Source organism: Leuresthes tenuis, unplaced genomic scaffold, assembly GCF_036924035.1.
Source record: "Leuresthes tenuis unplaced genomic scaffold, fLeuTen1.0.hap1 SCAF_1, whole genome shotgun sequence".
Classification (NCBI taxonomy): Eukaryota; Metazoa; Chordata; class Actinopteri; order Atheriniformes; family Atherinopsidae; genus Leuresthes; species Leuresthes tenuis.
This window is the reverse complement of record NW_027325355.1, coordinates 1513363-1525769: the sequence shown is the minus strand read 5'-3', so window position 1 is coordinate 1525769 and position 12407 is coordinate 1513363. Positions and strand designations below refer to the sequence as shown.

Below are 12407 nucleotides of genomic sequence, written 5' to 3'. Positions count from 1 at the left end.
CCTGTGACACGTGAAGAAGTTGGTCATCTTCAGCTGCTGCTGCTTTGTTGATAGACACGAGGTGATCTGAGAGTCTCAGTTTCAGCTGAAGAGAATAATCACATCAAGGAGGAAGATGATGTGCCCACTACAAGTCAGCCTTTTTCGGCAATTATCTGGTTACACAGAGGAAGTGTATGATTCCAGTACCTATATAATGCACATTTGTCACCGATATTGTTGCTTACGGCCGCACCACCCTGAATATACCTGACCTCGTCTGATCTTGGAAGAAAAGCAGGGTTGGGCCTCGTTAGTATTTGGATGGGAGACCACTTCGGAATACGAGGTGCTGTAAGCTTTTTCTCTTCTCTGTACCACCTGCATGTCTTTTGTTGCAACGTCTGATCACCCTGTGACACATGAGGAAGTTGGTCATCTTCAGCTTCTGCTGCTTTGTTGGCAGACACAAAGTGATCTGAGAGTCTCAGTTTCAGCTCGAGAGAATAATCACGTCAGGGAAGAAGATGTGCCCACTACTTATCAGCTTTTCTCGGCAATTATCTGGTTACATAGAGGAACTGTATGATTCCAGTACCTATATAATGCACATTTGTCACAGTTATGGTTGCTTACGGCCACACCACCCTGAATATGCCTGACCACGTCTGATCTCGGAAGCCAAGCAGGTTTGGGCCTGGTTAGTACTTGGATGGTAGAATATCTGGGAATACCAGGTGCTGTAAGCTGATTCTCTTCTCTCTACCACCTGCATGTCTTTTGTTGCAACGTCTGATCACCCTGTGACACATGAGGAAGTTGGTCATCTTCAGCTGCTGCTGCTGTGTTGGCAGACACAAAGTGATCTGAGAGTCTCAGTTTCAGCTGCAGAGAATAATCACGTCAGGGCAGAAGATGTGCCCACTACACATCAGCCTTTCTCGGAAATGATCTGGTTGCATAGAGGAACCGTATGATTCCAGTACCTATATAATGCACATTTGTCAGAGACATTGTTGCTTACGGCCACACCACCCTGAACATACCCGACCTTGTCTGATCTCGGAAGCCAAGGAGGGTTGGGCGTGGTTAGTACTTGGATGGAAGACCTCTTGGGAATACCAGGTGCTGTAAGCTTTTTCTCTTCTCTCGACCACCTGCATGTCTTTTGTTGCAACGTCTGATCACCCTGTGACACATGAGGAAGGTGGTCATCTTCAGCTGCTGCTGCTTTGTTGGCAGACACGAAGTGATCTGAGAGTCTCAGTTTCAGCTGCAGAGAATGATCAAATGAGGGAAGAAGATTTGCCCACTACAAGTCAGCCTTTCTCGGCAATTATCTGGTTACATAGAGGAACCGTATGATTCCAGTACCTATATAATGCACATTTGTCACAGACATTGTTGCTTACGGCCACACCACCCTGAACATGCCCGACCTCGTCTGATCTCGGTAGCCAAGGAGGGTTGGGCCTGGTTAGTACTTAAATGGGAGACCGCTTGGGAATACCAGGAGCTGTAAGCTTTTTGTCTTCTCTCGACCACCTGCATGTCTTTTGTTGCAACGTCTGATCACCCTGTGACACATGAGGAAGTTGGTCATCTTCAGCTGCTGCTGCTTTGTTGGCAGACACGAAGTGATCTGAGAGTCTCAGTTTCAGCTGCAGAGAATAATCACATCAGGGAAGAAGATGTGCCCATAACAAGTCAGCCTTTCTCTGCAATTATCTGGTTACATAGAGGAATTGTATGATTCCAGTACCTATATAATGCACATTTGTCACAGAAATTGTTCCTTACGGCCACACCACCCTGAATAAGCCCGACCTCGTCTGATCTCGGAAGCCAAGGAGGGTTGGGCCTGGTTAGTACTTTAATGGGAGACTGCTTGGGAATACCAGGTGCTGTAAGCGTTTTCTCTTCTCTCTACCACCTGCATGTCTTTTGTTGCAACGTCTGATCACCCTGTGACACATGAGGAAGTTGGCCATCTTCAGCTGCTGCTGCTTTGTTGGCAGACACGAAGTGATCTGAGAGTCTCAGTTTCAGTTGCAGAGAATGATCACATCAGAGAAGATGATTTGCCCGCTACACATCAGCCTTTCTCGGCAATTATCTGGTTGCATAGAGGAACCGTATGATTCAAGTACCTATATAATGCACATTTGTCAGAGACATTGTTGCTTACGGCCACACCACCCTGAATAAGCCCGACCTCGTCTGATCTCGGACGCCAAGCAGGGTTGTACCTGGTTAGTACTTGGATGGGAGACAGCTTGGGAATACCAGGTGCTGTAAGCTTTTTCTCTTCTCTCTACCACCTGCATGTCTTTTGTTGCAACGTCTGATCACCCTGTGACACGTGAAGAAGTTGGTCATCTTCAGCTGCTGCTGCTTTGTTGGAAGACACGAAGTGAACTGAGAATCTCAGTTTCAGCTGAAGAGAATAATCACGTCAGGGAAGAAGATGTGCCCACTACACATCAGCCTTTCTCATCAATTATCTGGTTACATAGAGGAACCGTATGATTCCTGTACTTATATAATGCACATTTGTCACAGACATTGTTACTTACGGCCACACCACCCTGAATTTGCCTGACCTCGTCTGATCTCGGAAGCCAAGCATTGTTGGGCCTGGTTAGTACTTGGGTGGGAGACCGCTTGGGAATACCAGGTGCTGTAAGCTTTTTATCTTCTCTCTACCACCTGCATGTCTTTTGTTGCAACATCTGATCACCCTGTGACACATGAGGAAGTTTGTCATCTTCAGCTTCTGCTGCTTTGTTGGCAGACACGAAGTGATCTGAGAGTCTCATTTTCAACTGAAGAGAATAATAACGTCAGGGAAGAAGATGTGCCCCCTACACATCAGCCTTTCTCGGCAATTATCTGGTTACATAGAGGAACTGTATGATTCCAGTACCTATATAATGCACATTTGTCACAGACATTGTTGCTTACGGCCACACCACCCTCAATATGCCCGACCTCGTCTGATCTCGGAAGCCAAGCACGGTTGGCCTGGTTAGTACTTGGGTGGGAGACTGCTTGGGAATACCAGGTGCTGTAAGCTTTATCTCTTCTCTGGACCACCTGAATGTCTTTTGTTGCAACGTCTGATCACCCTGTGACACATGAGGAAGTTGGTCATCTTCAGCTTCTGCTGCTTTGTTTGCAGACACGAAGTGATCTGAGAGTCTCAGTTTCAGCTGCAGAGAATAATCACGTCAGGGAAGAAGATGTGCCCACTACACATAAGCCTTTCTCGGCAATTATCTGGTTACATAGAGGAACCGTATGATTCCAGTACCTATATAATGCACATTTGTCACAGACATTGTCGCTTACGGCAACACCACCCTGAACATGCCTGACCTTGTCTGATCTCGGAAGCCAAGCACGGTTGGCCTGGTTAGTACTTGGGTGGGAGACCACTTGGGAATACCAGGTGCTGTAAGCTTTATCTCTTCTCTGGACCACCTGAATGTCTTTTGTTGCAACGTCTGATCACCCTGTGACACATGAGGAAGTTGGTCATCTTCAGCTTCTGCTGCTTTTTTGGCAGACACGAAGTGATCTGAGAGTCTCAGTTTCAGCTGCAGAGAATAATCACGTCAGGGAAGAAGATGTGCCCACTACACATAAGCCTTTCTCTGCAATTATCTGGTTACATAGAGGAACCGTATGATTCCAGTACCTATATAATGCACATTTGTCACAGAGATTGTCGCTTACGGCCACACCACCCTGAATATAATATGCCCGACCTCGTCCGATCTCGGAAGCCAAGCGGGGTTGTGCCTGGTTAGTACTTGGGTGGGAGACTGCTTGGGAATACCAGGTGCTGTAAGCTTTTTCTCTTCTCTCTACCACCTGCATGTCTTTTGTTGCAACGTCTGATCACCCTGTGACACATGAGGAAGTTGGTCATCTTCAGCTGCTGCTGCTTTGTTGGCAGACACAAAGTGATCTGAGAGTCTCAGTTTCAGCTGGAGAGAATAATCACATCAGGGAAGAAGATATGCCCACTACACATCAGCCTTTCTCGGCAATTATCTGGTTACATAGAGGAACTGTATGATTCCAGTACCAATATAATGCACATTTGTCACAGACTTTGTTGCTTACGGCCACACCACCCTCAACATATCCGACCTTGTCCGATCTCGGAAGCCAAGCACGGATGGGCCTGGTTAGTACTAACATGGGAGACTGCTTTGGAATACCAGGTGCTGTAAGCTTTTTCTCTTCTCTCTACCACCTGCATGTCTTTTGTTGCAACGTCTGATCACCCTGTGACACATGAGGAAGTTGGTCATCTTCAGCTGCTGCTGCTTTGTTGGCAGACACAAAGTGATCTGAGAGTCTCAGTTTCAGCTGCAGAGAATAATCACATCAGGGAAGAAGATGTGCCCACTACAAGTCAGCCTTTCTCGGCAATTATCTGGTTACATAGAGGAAGTGTATGATTCCAGTACTTATATAAGGCACATTTGTCACATATATTGTTGCTTACAGCCACACCACCCTGAATAAGCACGATCTCGGAAGCCAAGCAGGTTTGGGCCTGGTTAGTACTTGGAAGGTAGACTGCCTGGGAATACCAGGTGCTTTAAGCTTTTTCTCTTCTCTCTACCACCTGCATGTCTTTTGTTGCAACGTCTGATCACCCTGTGACACATGAGGAAGTTGGTCATCTTCAGCTGCTGCTGCTTTGTTGGCAGACACGAAGTGATCTGAGAGTCTCAGTTTCAGCTGCAGAGAATAATCACGTCAGGGAAGAAGATGTGCCCACTACAAGTCAGCTTTTCTCTGCAATTATCTGGTTACATAGAGGAACCGTATGATTCCAGTACCTATATAATGCACATTTGTCACAGACATTGTTGCTTACGGCCACACCACCCTGAACATGCCCGACCTCGTCTTATCTCGGAAGCCAAGGAGGGTTGGGCCTGGTTAGTACTTAAATGGGAGACCGCTTGGGAATACCAGGAGCTGTAAGCTTTTTGTCTTCTCTCGACCACCTGCATGTCTTTTGTTGCAACGTCTGATCCCCCTGTGACACATGAGGAAGTTGGTCATCTTCAGCTGCTGCTGCTTTGTTGGCAGACACGAAGTGATCTGAGAGTCTCAGTTTCAGCTGCAGAGAATAATCACATCAGGGAAGAAGATGTGCCCATAACAAGTCAGCCTTTCTCTGCAATTATCTGGTTACATAGAGGAATTGTATGATTCCAGTACCTATATAATGCACATTTGTCACAGAAATTGTTCCTTACGGCCATACCACCCTGAATAAGCCCGACCTCGTCTGATCTCGGAAGCCAAGGAGGGTTGGGCCTGGTTAGTACTTTAATGGGAGACTGCTTGGGAATACCAGGTGCTGTAAACATTTTCTCTTCTCTCTACAACCTGCATGTCTTTTGTTGCAACGTCTGATCACCCTGTGACACATGAGAAAGTTGGCCATCTTCAGCTGCTGCTGCTTTGTTGGAAGACACGAAGTGATCTGAGAGTCTCAGTTTCAGCTGAAGAGAATAATCACGTCAGGGAAGAAGATGTGCCCACTACACATCAGCCTTTCTCAGCAATTATCTGGTTACATAGAGGAACCGTATGATTCCTGTACTTATATAATGCACATTTGTCAGACACATTGTTTCTTACGGCCACACTACCCTGAACATGCCCGACCTTGTCTGATCTCGGAAGCCAAGCAGGGTTGAGCCTGCTTAGTACTTGGATGGGAGACAGCTTGGGAATACCAGGTGCTGTAAGCTTTTTCTCTTCTCTCTACCACCTGCATGTCTTTTGTTGCAACGTCTGATCACCCTGTGACACGTGAAGAAGTTGGTCATCTTCAGCTGCTGCTGCTTTGTTGGCAGACACGAAGTGATCTGAGAGTCTCAGTTTCAGCTGGAGAGAATAATCACATCAGGGAAGAAGATGTGCCCACTACACATCAGCCTTTCTCGGCAATTATCTGGTTACATAGAGGAACCGTATGACTCCATTACCTATATAATGCACATTTGTCACAGACTTTGTTGCTTACGGCCACACCACCCTCAACATATCCGACCTTGTCCGATCACGGAAGCCAAGCACGGTTGGGCCTGGTTAGTACTTAGATGGGAGACTGCTTTGGAATACCAGGTGCTGTAAGCTTTTTCTCTTCTCTCTACCACCTGCATGTCTTTTGTTGCAACGTCTGATCACCCTGTGACACATGAGGAAGTTGGTCATCTTCAGCTTCTGCTGCTTTGTTGGCAGACACAAAGTGATCTGAGAGTCTCATTTTCAGCTGGAGAGAATTATCACGTCAGGGAACAAGATGTGCCCACTACACATCAGCCTTTCTCGGCAATTATCTGGTTACATAGAGGAACCGTATGACTCCATTACCTATATAATGCACATTTGTCACAGAAATTGTCGCTTACGGCCACACCACCCTGAATATGCCCGACCTCGTCTGATCTCGGAAGCAAAGCAGGGTTGGGGCTGGTTAGTACTTGGATGGGAGACCGCTTGGGAATACGAGGTGCTGTAAGCTTCTTCTCTTCTCTCTACCACCTGCATGTCTTTTGTTGCAACGTCTGATCACCCTGTGACACATGAGGAAGTTGGTCATCTTCAGTTACTGCTGCTGCTTTGTTGGCAGACACAAAGTGATCTGAGAGTCTCAGTTTCAGTTGCAGAGAATGATCACATCAGAGAAGATGATTTGCGCGCTACACATCAGCCTTTCTCAGCAATTATCTGGTTGCATAGAGGAACCGTATGATTCCAGTACCTATATAATGCACATTTGTCAGAGACATTGTTGCTTACGGCCACACCACCCTGAATAAGCCCGACCTCGTCTGATCTCGGACGCCAAACAGGGTTGTACCTGGTTAGTACTTGGATGGGAGACAGCTTGGGAACACCAGGTGCTGTAAGCTTTTTCTCTTCTCTCTACCACCTGCATGTCTTTTGTTGCAACGTCTGATCACCCTGTGACACATGAGGAAGTTGGTCATCTTCAGCTGCTGCTGCTTTGTTGGCAGACACAAAGTGATCTGAGAGTCTCAGTTTCAGCTCGAGAGAATAATCACGTCAGGGAAGAAGATGTGCCCACTACTTATCAGCTTTTCTCGGCAATTATCTGGTTACATAGAGGAACCGTATGATTCCAGTACCTATATAATGCACATTTGTCAGAGACATTGTTGCTTACGGCCACACCACCCTGAACATGCCCGACCTCGTCTGATCTCGGACGCCAAACAGGGTTGTACCTGGTTAGTACTTGGATGGGAGACCTCTTGGGAACACCAGGTGCTGTAAGCTTTTTCTCTTCTCTCTACCACCTGCATGTCTTTTGTTGCAACGTCTGATCACCCTGTGACACATGAGGAAGTTGGTCATCTTCAGCTGCTGCTGCTTTGTTGGTAGACACGAAGTGATCTGAGAGTCTCAGTTTCAGCTGCAGAGAATAATCACATGAGGGAAGAAGATTTGCCCACTACAAGTCAGCCTTTCTCGGCAATTATCTGGTTACATAGAGGAACCGTATGATTCCAGTACCTATATAATGCACATTTGTCACAGACATTGTTGCTTACGGCCACACCACCCTGAACATGCCCGACCTCGTCTGATCTCGGTAGCCAAGGAGGGTTGGGCCTGGTTAGTACTTTAATGGGAGACTGCTTGGGAATACCAGGTGCTGTAAGCGTTTTCTCTTCTCTCTACAACCTGCATGTCTTTTGTTGCAACGTCTGATCACCCTGTGACACACGAGGAAGTTGGCCATCTTCAGCTGCTGCTGCTTTGTTGGAAGACACGAAGTGATCTGAGAGTCTCAGTTTCAACTGAAGAGAATAATGACGTCAGGGAAGAAGATGTGCCGACTACACATCAGCCTTTCTCAGCAATTATCTGGTTACATAGAGGAACCGTATGATTCCTGTAGTTATATAATGCACATTTGTCAGACACATTGTTGCTTACGGCCACACCACCCTGAACATGCCCGACCTCGTCTGATCTCGGAAGCCAAGCAGGGTTGAGCCTCCTTAGTACTTGGATGGAAGACCTCTTGGGAATACCAGGTGCTGTAAGCTTTTTCTCTTCTCTCGACCACCTGCATGTCTTTTGTTGCAACGTCTGATCACCCTGTGACACATGAGGAAGTTGGTCATCTTCAGCTGCTGCTGCTTTGTTGGCTGACACAAAGTGATCTGAGAGTCTCAGTTTCAGTTGCAGAGAATGATCACATCAGAGAAGATGATTTGCCCGCTACACATCAGCCTTTCTCGGCAATTATCTGGTTGCATAGAGGAACCGTATGATTCCAGTACCTATATAATGCACATTTGTCACAGTTATGGTTGCTTACGGCCACACCACCCTGAATATGCCCAACCTCATCTGATCTCAGAAGCCAAGGAGGTTTGGGCCTGGTTAGTACTTGGATGGTAGACATTCTGGGAATACCAGGTGCTGTAAGCTTTTTCTCTTCTCTCTACCACCTGCATGTCTTTTGTTGCAACGTCTGATCACCCTGTGACACATGAGGAAGTTGGTCATCTTCAGCTGCTGCTGCTTTGTTGGCTGACACAAAGTGATCTGAGAGTCTCAGTTTCAGTTGCAGAGAATGATCACATCAGAGAAGATGATTTGCCCGCTACACATCAGCCTTTCTCGGCAATTATCTGGTTGCATAGAGGAACCGTATGATTCCAGTACCTATATAATGCACATTTGTCAGAGACATTGTTGCTTACGGCCACACCACCCTGAATAAGCCCGACCTCGTCTGATCTCGGACGCCAAACAGGGTTGTACCTGGTTAGTACTTGGATGGGAGACAGCTTGGGAACACCAGGTGCTGTAAGCTTTTTCTCTTCTCTCAACCACCTGCATGTCTTTTGTTGCAACGTCTGATCACCCTGTGACACATGAGGAAGTTGGTCATCTTCAGCTTCTGCTGCTTTGTTGGCAGACACGAAGTGATCTGAGAGTCTCAGTTTCAGCTGCAGAGAATGATCACATGAGGGAAGAAGATGTGCCCACTACAAGTCAGCCTTTCTCGGCAATTATCTGGTTACATAGAGGAACCGTATGATTCCAGTACCTATATAATGCACATTTGTCACAGACATTGTTGCTTACGGCCACACCACCCTGAACATGCCCGACCTCGTCTGATCTCGGTAGCCAAGGAGGGTTGGGCCTGGTTAGTACTTTAATGGGAGACTGCTTGGGAATACCAGGTGCTGTAAGCGTTTTCTCTTCTCTCTACAACCTGCATGTCTTTTGTTGCAACGTCTGATCACCCTGTGACACACGAGGAAGTTGGCCATCTTCAGCTGCTGCTGCTTTGTTGGAAGACACGAAGTGATCTGAGAGTCTCAGTTTCAACTGAAGAGAATAATCACGTCAGGGAAGAAGATGTGCCGACTACACATCAGCCTTTCTCAGCAATTATCTGGTTACATAGAGGAACCGTATGATTCCTGTAGTTATATAATGCACATTTGTCAGACACATTGTTGCTTACGGCCACACCACCCTGAACATGCCCGACCTCGTCTGATCTCGGAAGCCAAGCAGGGTTGAGCCTCCTTAGTACTTGGATGGGAGACTGCTTGGGAATACCAGGTGCTGTAAGCGTTTTCTCTTCTCTCTACAACCTGCATGTCTTTTGTTGCAACGTCTGATCACCCTGTGACACATGAGGAAGTTGGTCATATTCAGCTGCTGCTGCTTTGTTGGCTGACACAAAGTGATCTGAGAGTCTCAGTTTCAGTTGCAGAGAATGATCACATCAGAGAAGATGATTTGCCCGCTACACATCAGCCTTTCTCGGCAATTATCTGGTTGCATAGAGGAACCGTATGATTCCAGTACCTATATAATGCACATTTGTCAGAGACATTGTTGCTTACGGCCACACCACCCTGAATAAGCCCGACCTCGCCTGATCTCGGACACCAAGAAGGTTGTACCTGGTTAGTACTTGGATGGGAGACATCTTGGGAATACCAGGTGCTGTAAGCTTTTTCTCTTCTCTCTACCACCTGCATGTCTTTTGTTGCAACGTCTGATCACCCTGTGACACGTGAAGAAGTTGGTCATCTTCAGCTGCTGCTGCTTTGTTGATAGACACGAGGTGATCTGAGAGTCTCAGTTTCAGCTGAAGAGAATAATCACATCAAGGATGAAGATGAACCCACTACAAGTCAGCCTTTTTCGGCAATTATCTGGTTACACAGAGGAACTGTATGATTCCAGTACCTATATAATGCACATTTGTCACAGTTATGGTTGCTTACGGCCACACCACCCTGAATATGCCCAACCTCATCTGATCTCAGAAGCCAAGCAGGTTTGGGCCTGGTTAGTACTTGGGTGGTAGACATTCTGGGAATACCAGGTGCTGTAAGCTTTTTCTCTTCTCTCTACCACCTGCATGTCTTTTGTTGCAACGTCTGATCACCCTGTGACACATGAGGAAGTTGGTCATCTTCAGCTGCTGCTGCTTTGTTGGCTGACACAAAGTGATCTGAGAGTCTCAGTTTCAGTTGCAGAGAATGATCACATCAGAGAAGATGATTTGCCCGCTACACATCAGCCTTTCTCGGCAATTATCTGGTTGCATAGAGGAACCGTATGATTCCAGTACCTATATAATGCACATTTGTCAGAGACATTGTTGCTTACGGCCACACCACCCTGAATAAGCCCGACCTCGTCTGATCTCGGACGCCAAACAGGGTTGTACCTGGTTAGTACTTGGATGGGAGACAGCTTGGGAACACCAGGTGCTGTAAGCTTTTTCTTTTCTCTCTACCACCTGCAAGTCTTTTGTTGCAACGTCTGATCACCCTGTGACACGTGAAGAAGTTGGTCATCTTCAGCTGCTGCTGCTTTGTTGATAGACACGAGGTGATCTGAGAGTCTCATTTTCAGCTGAAGAGAATAATCACATCAAGGAGGAAGATGAACCCACTACAAGTCAGCCTTTTTCGGCAATTATCTGGTTACACAGAGGAAGTGTATGATCCCAGTACCTATATAATGCACACTTGTCACCGATCTTGTTGCTTACGGCCACACCACCCTGAATAAGCCCGACCTCGTCTGATCTCGGAAGCCAAGCAGGGTTGGGCCTGGTTAGGACTTGAATGGGAGACCGCTTGGGAATACCAGGTGCTGTAAGCTTTTTCTCTTCTCTATACCACCTGCATGTCTTTTGTTGCAACGTCTGATCACCCTGTTACACATGAGGAAGTTGGTCATCTTCAGCTTCTGCTGCTTTGTTGGCAGACACGAAGTGATCTGAGAGTCTCAGTTTCAGCTGAAGAGAATAATCACATCAGGGAAGAAGATGTGCCCACTACAAGTCAGCCTTTCTCTGCAATTATCTGGTTACATAGAAGAAGTGTATGATTCCAGTACCTATATAATGCACATTTGTCACAGCTATTGTTGCTTACGGCCGCACCACCCTGAATATGCCTGACCTCGTCTGATCTTGGAAGAAAAGCAGGGTTGGGCCTGGTTAGTACTTGGATGGGAGACCACTTCGGAATACCAGGTGATGTAAGCTTCTTCTCTTCTCTCTACCACCTGCATGTCTTTTGTTGCAACGTCTGATCACCCTGTGACACATGAGGAAGTTGGTCATCTTCAGCTTCTGCTGCTTTGTTGGCAGACACGAAGTGATCTGAGAGTCTCAGTTTCAGCTGAAGAGAATGATCACATCAGAGAAGATTATATGCCCGCTACACATCAGCCTTTCTCGGCAATTATCTGGTTGCATAGAGGAACCGTATGCTTCCAGTACCTATATAATGCACATTTGTCAGAGACATTGTTGCTTACGGCCACACCACCCTGAACATGCCCGACCTCGTATGATCTCGGAAGCCAAGCAGGGTTGAGCCTGCTTAGTGCTTGGATGGGAGACTGCTTGGGAATACCAGGTGCTGTAAGCTTCTTCTCTTCTCTCTACCACCTGCATGTCTTTTGTTGCAACGTCTGATCACCCTGTGACACATGAGGAAGTTGGTCATCTTCAGCTGCTGCTGCTTTGTTGGCAGACACAAAGTGATCTGAGAGTCTCAGTTTCAGCTACAGAGAATAATCACGTCAGGGAAGAAGATGTGCCCACTACAAGTCAGCCTTTCTCTGCAATTATCTGGTTACATAGAAGAAGTGTATGATTCCAGTACCTATATAATGCACATTTGTCACCGATATTGTTGCTTACGGCCACACCACCCTCAATATGCCTGACCTCGTCTGATCTCGGAAGCCAAGCACGGTTGGCCTGGTTAGTACTTGGGTGGGAGACTGCTTGGGAATACCAGGTGCTGTAAGCTTTATCTCTTCTCTGGACCACCTGAATGTCTTTTGTTGCAACGTCT

At 46.9% G+C, this 12407-nt stretch overlaps 30 pseudogenes; all 30 read left to right on the top strand.

Annotated features, from left to right (window-relative positions):
- The first annotated feature begins 221 nt into the window (after positions 1–221).
- On the top strand, positions 222–340 carry LOC140279236 (5S ribosomal RNA; annotated as a pseudogene).
- Positions 341–609: 269 nt separating this feature from the next.
- Positions 610–728, top strand: LOC140291228 (5S ribosomal RNA; annotated as a pseudogene).
- Positions 729–997: 269 nt separating this feature from the next.
- LOC140268989 (5S ribosomal RNA) lies at positions 998–1116 on the top strand (annotated as a pseudogene).
- Positions 1117–1385: 269 nt separating this feature from the next.
- LOC140305898 (5S ribosomal RNA) lies at positions 1386–1504 on the top strand (annotated as a pseudogene).
- Positions 1505–1773: 269 nt separating this feature from the next.
- On the top strand, positions 1774–1892 carry LOC140288476 (5S ribosomal RNA; annotated as a pseudogene).
- A 269-nt stretch (positions 1893–2161) lies between these two features.
- On the top strand, positions 2162–2280 carry LOC140290384 (5S ribosomal RNA; annotated as a pseudogene).
- Positions 2281–2549: 269 nt separating this feature from the next.
- LOC140273212 (5S ribosomal RNA) lies at positions 2550–2668 on the top strand (annotated as a pseudogene).
- Positions 2669–2937: 269 nt separating this feature from the next.
- LOC140291169 (5S ribosomal RNA) lies at positions 2938–3055 on the top strand (annotated as a pseudogene).
- Positions 3056–3324: 269 nt separating this feature from the next.
- On the top strand, positions 3325–3442 carry LOC140292767 (5S ribosomal RNA; annotated as a pseudogene).
- A 269-nt stretch (positions 3443–3711) lies between these two features.
- LOC140270736 (5S ribosomal RNA) lies at positions 3712–3835 on the top strand (annotated as a pseudogene).
- Positions 3836–4104: 269 nt separating this feature from the next.
- LOC140294319 (5S ribosomal RNA) lies at positions 4105–4223 on the top strand (annotated as a pseudogene).
- Positions 4224–4870: 647 nt separating this feature from the next.
- LOC140288882 (5S ribosomal RNA) lies at positions 4871–4989 on the top strand (annotated as a pseudogene).
- Positions 4990–5258: 269 nt separating this feature from the next.
- Positions 5259–5377, top strand: LOC140288114 (5S ribosomal RNA; annotated as a pseudogene).
- Positions 5378–5646: 269 nt separating this feature from the next.
- Positions 5647–5765, top strand: LOC140294901 (5S ribosomal RNA; annotated as a pseudogene).
- A 269-nt stretch (positions 5766–6034) lies between these two features.
- On the top strand, positions 6035–6153 carry LOC140295480 (5S ribosomal RNA; annotated as a pseudogene).
- A 269-nt stretch (positions 6154–6422) lies between these two features.
- On the top strand, positions 6423–6541 carry LOC140300953 (5S ribosomal RNA; annotated as a pseudogene).
- A 272-nt stretch (positions 6542–6813) lies between these two features.
- On the top strand, positions 6814–6932 carry LOC140292522 (5S ribosomal RNA; annotated as a pseudogene).
- A 269-nt stretch (positions 6933–7201) lies between these two features.
- Positions 7202–7320, top strand: LOC140303948 (5S ribosomal RNA; annotated as a pseudogene).
- Positions 7321–7589: 269 nt separating this feature from the next.
- On the top strand, positions 7590–7708 carry LOC140315106 (5S ribosomal RNA; annotated as a pseudogene).
- A 269-nt stretch (positions 7709–7977) lies between these two features.
- LOC140287644 (5S ribosomal RNA) lies at positions 7978–8096 on the top strand (annotated as a pseudogene).
- Positions 8097–8365: 269 nt separating this feature from the next.
- Positions 8366–8484, top strand: LOC140296347 (5S ribosomal RNA; annotated as a pseudogene).
- A 269-nt stretch (positions 8485–8753) lies between these two features.
- On the top strand, positions 8754–8872 carry LOC140292521 (5S ribosomal RNA; annotated as a pseudogene).
- Positions 8873–9141: 269 nt separating this feature from the next.
- On the top strand, positions 9142–9260 carry LOC140315095 (5S ribosomal RNA; annotated as a pseudogene).
- A 269-nt stretch (positions 9261–9529) lies between these two features.
- Positions 9530–9648, top strand: LOC140291136 (5S ribosomal RNA; annotated as a pseudogene).
- Positions 9649–10304: 656 nt separating this feature from the next.
- Positions 10305–10423, top strand: LOC140293866 (5S ribosomal RNA; annotated as a pseudogene).
- A 269-nt stretch (positions 10424–10692) lies between these two features.
- Positions 10693–10811, top strand: LOC140292520 (5S ribosomal RNA; annotated as a pseudogene).
- A 269-nt stretch (positions 10812–11080) lies between these two features.
- LOC140300142 (5S ribosomal RNA) lies at positions 11081–11199 on the top strand (annotated as a pseudogene).
- Positions 11200–11468: 269 nt separating this feature from the next.
- LOC140283132 (5S ribosomal RNA) lies at positions 11469–11587 on the top strand (annotated as a pseudogene).
- A 269-nt stretch (positions 11588–11856) lies between these two features.
- On the top strand, positions 11857–11975 carry LOC140289099 (5S ribosomal RNA; annotated as a pseudogene).
- Positions 11976–12244: 269 nt separating this feature from the next.
- On the top strand, positions 12245–12362 carry LOC140293381 (5S ribosomal RNA; annotated as a pseudogene).
- The last annotated feature ends 45 nt before the right edge of the window (positions 12363–12407 follow it).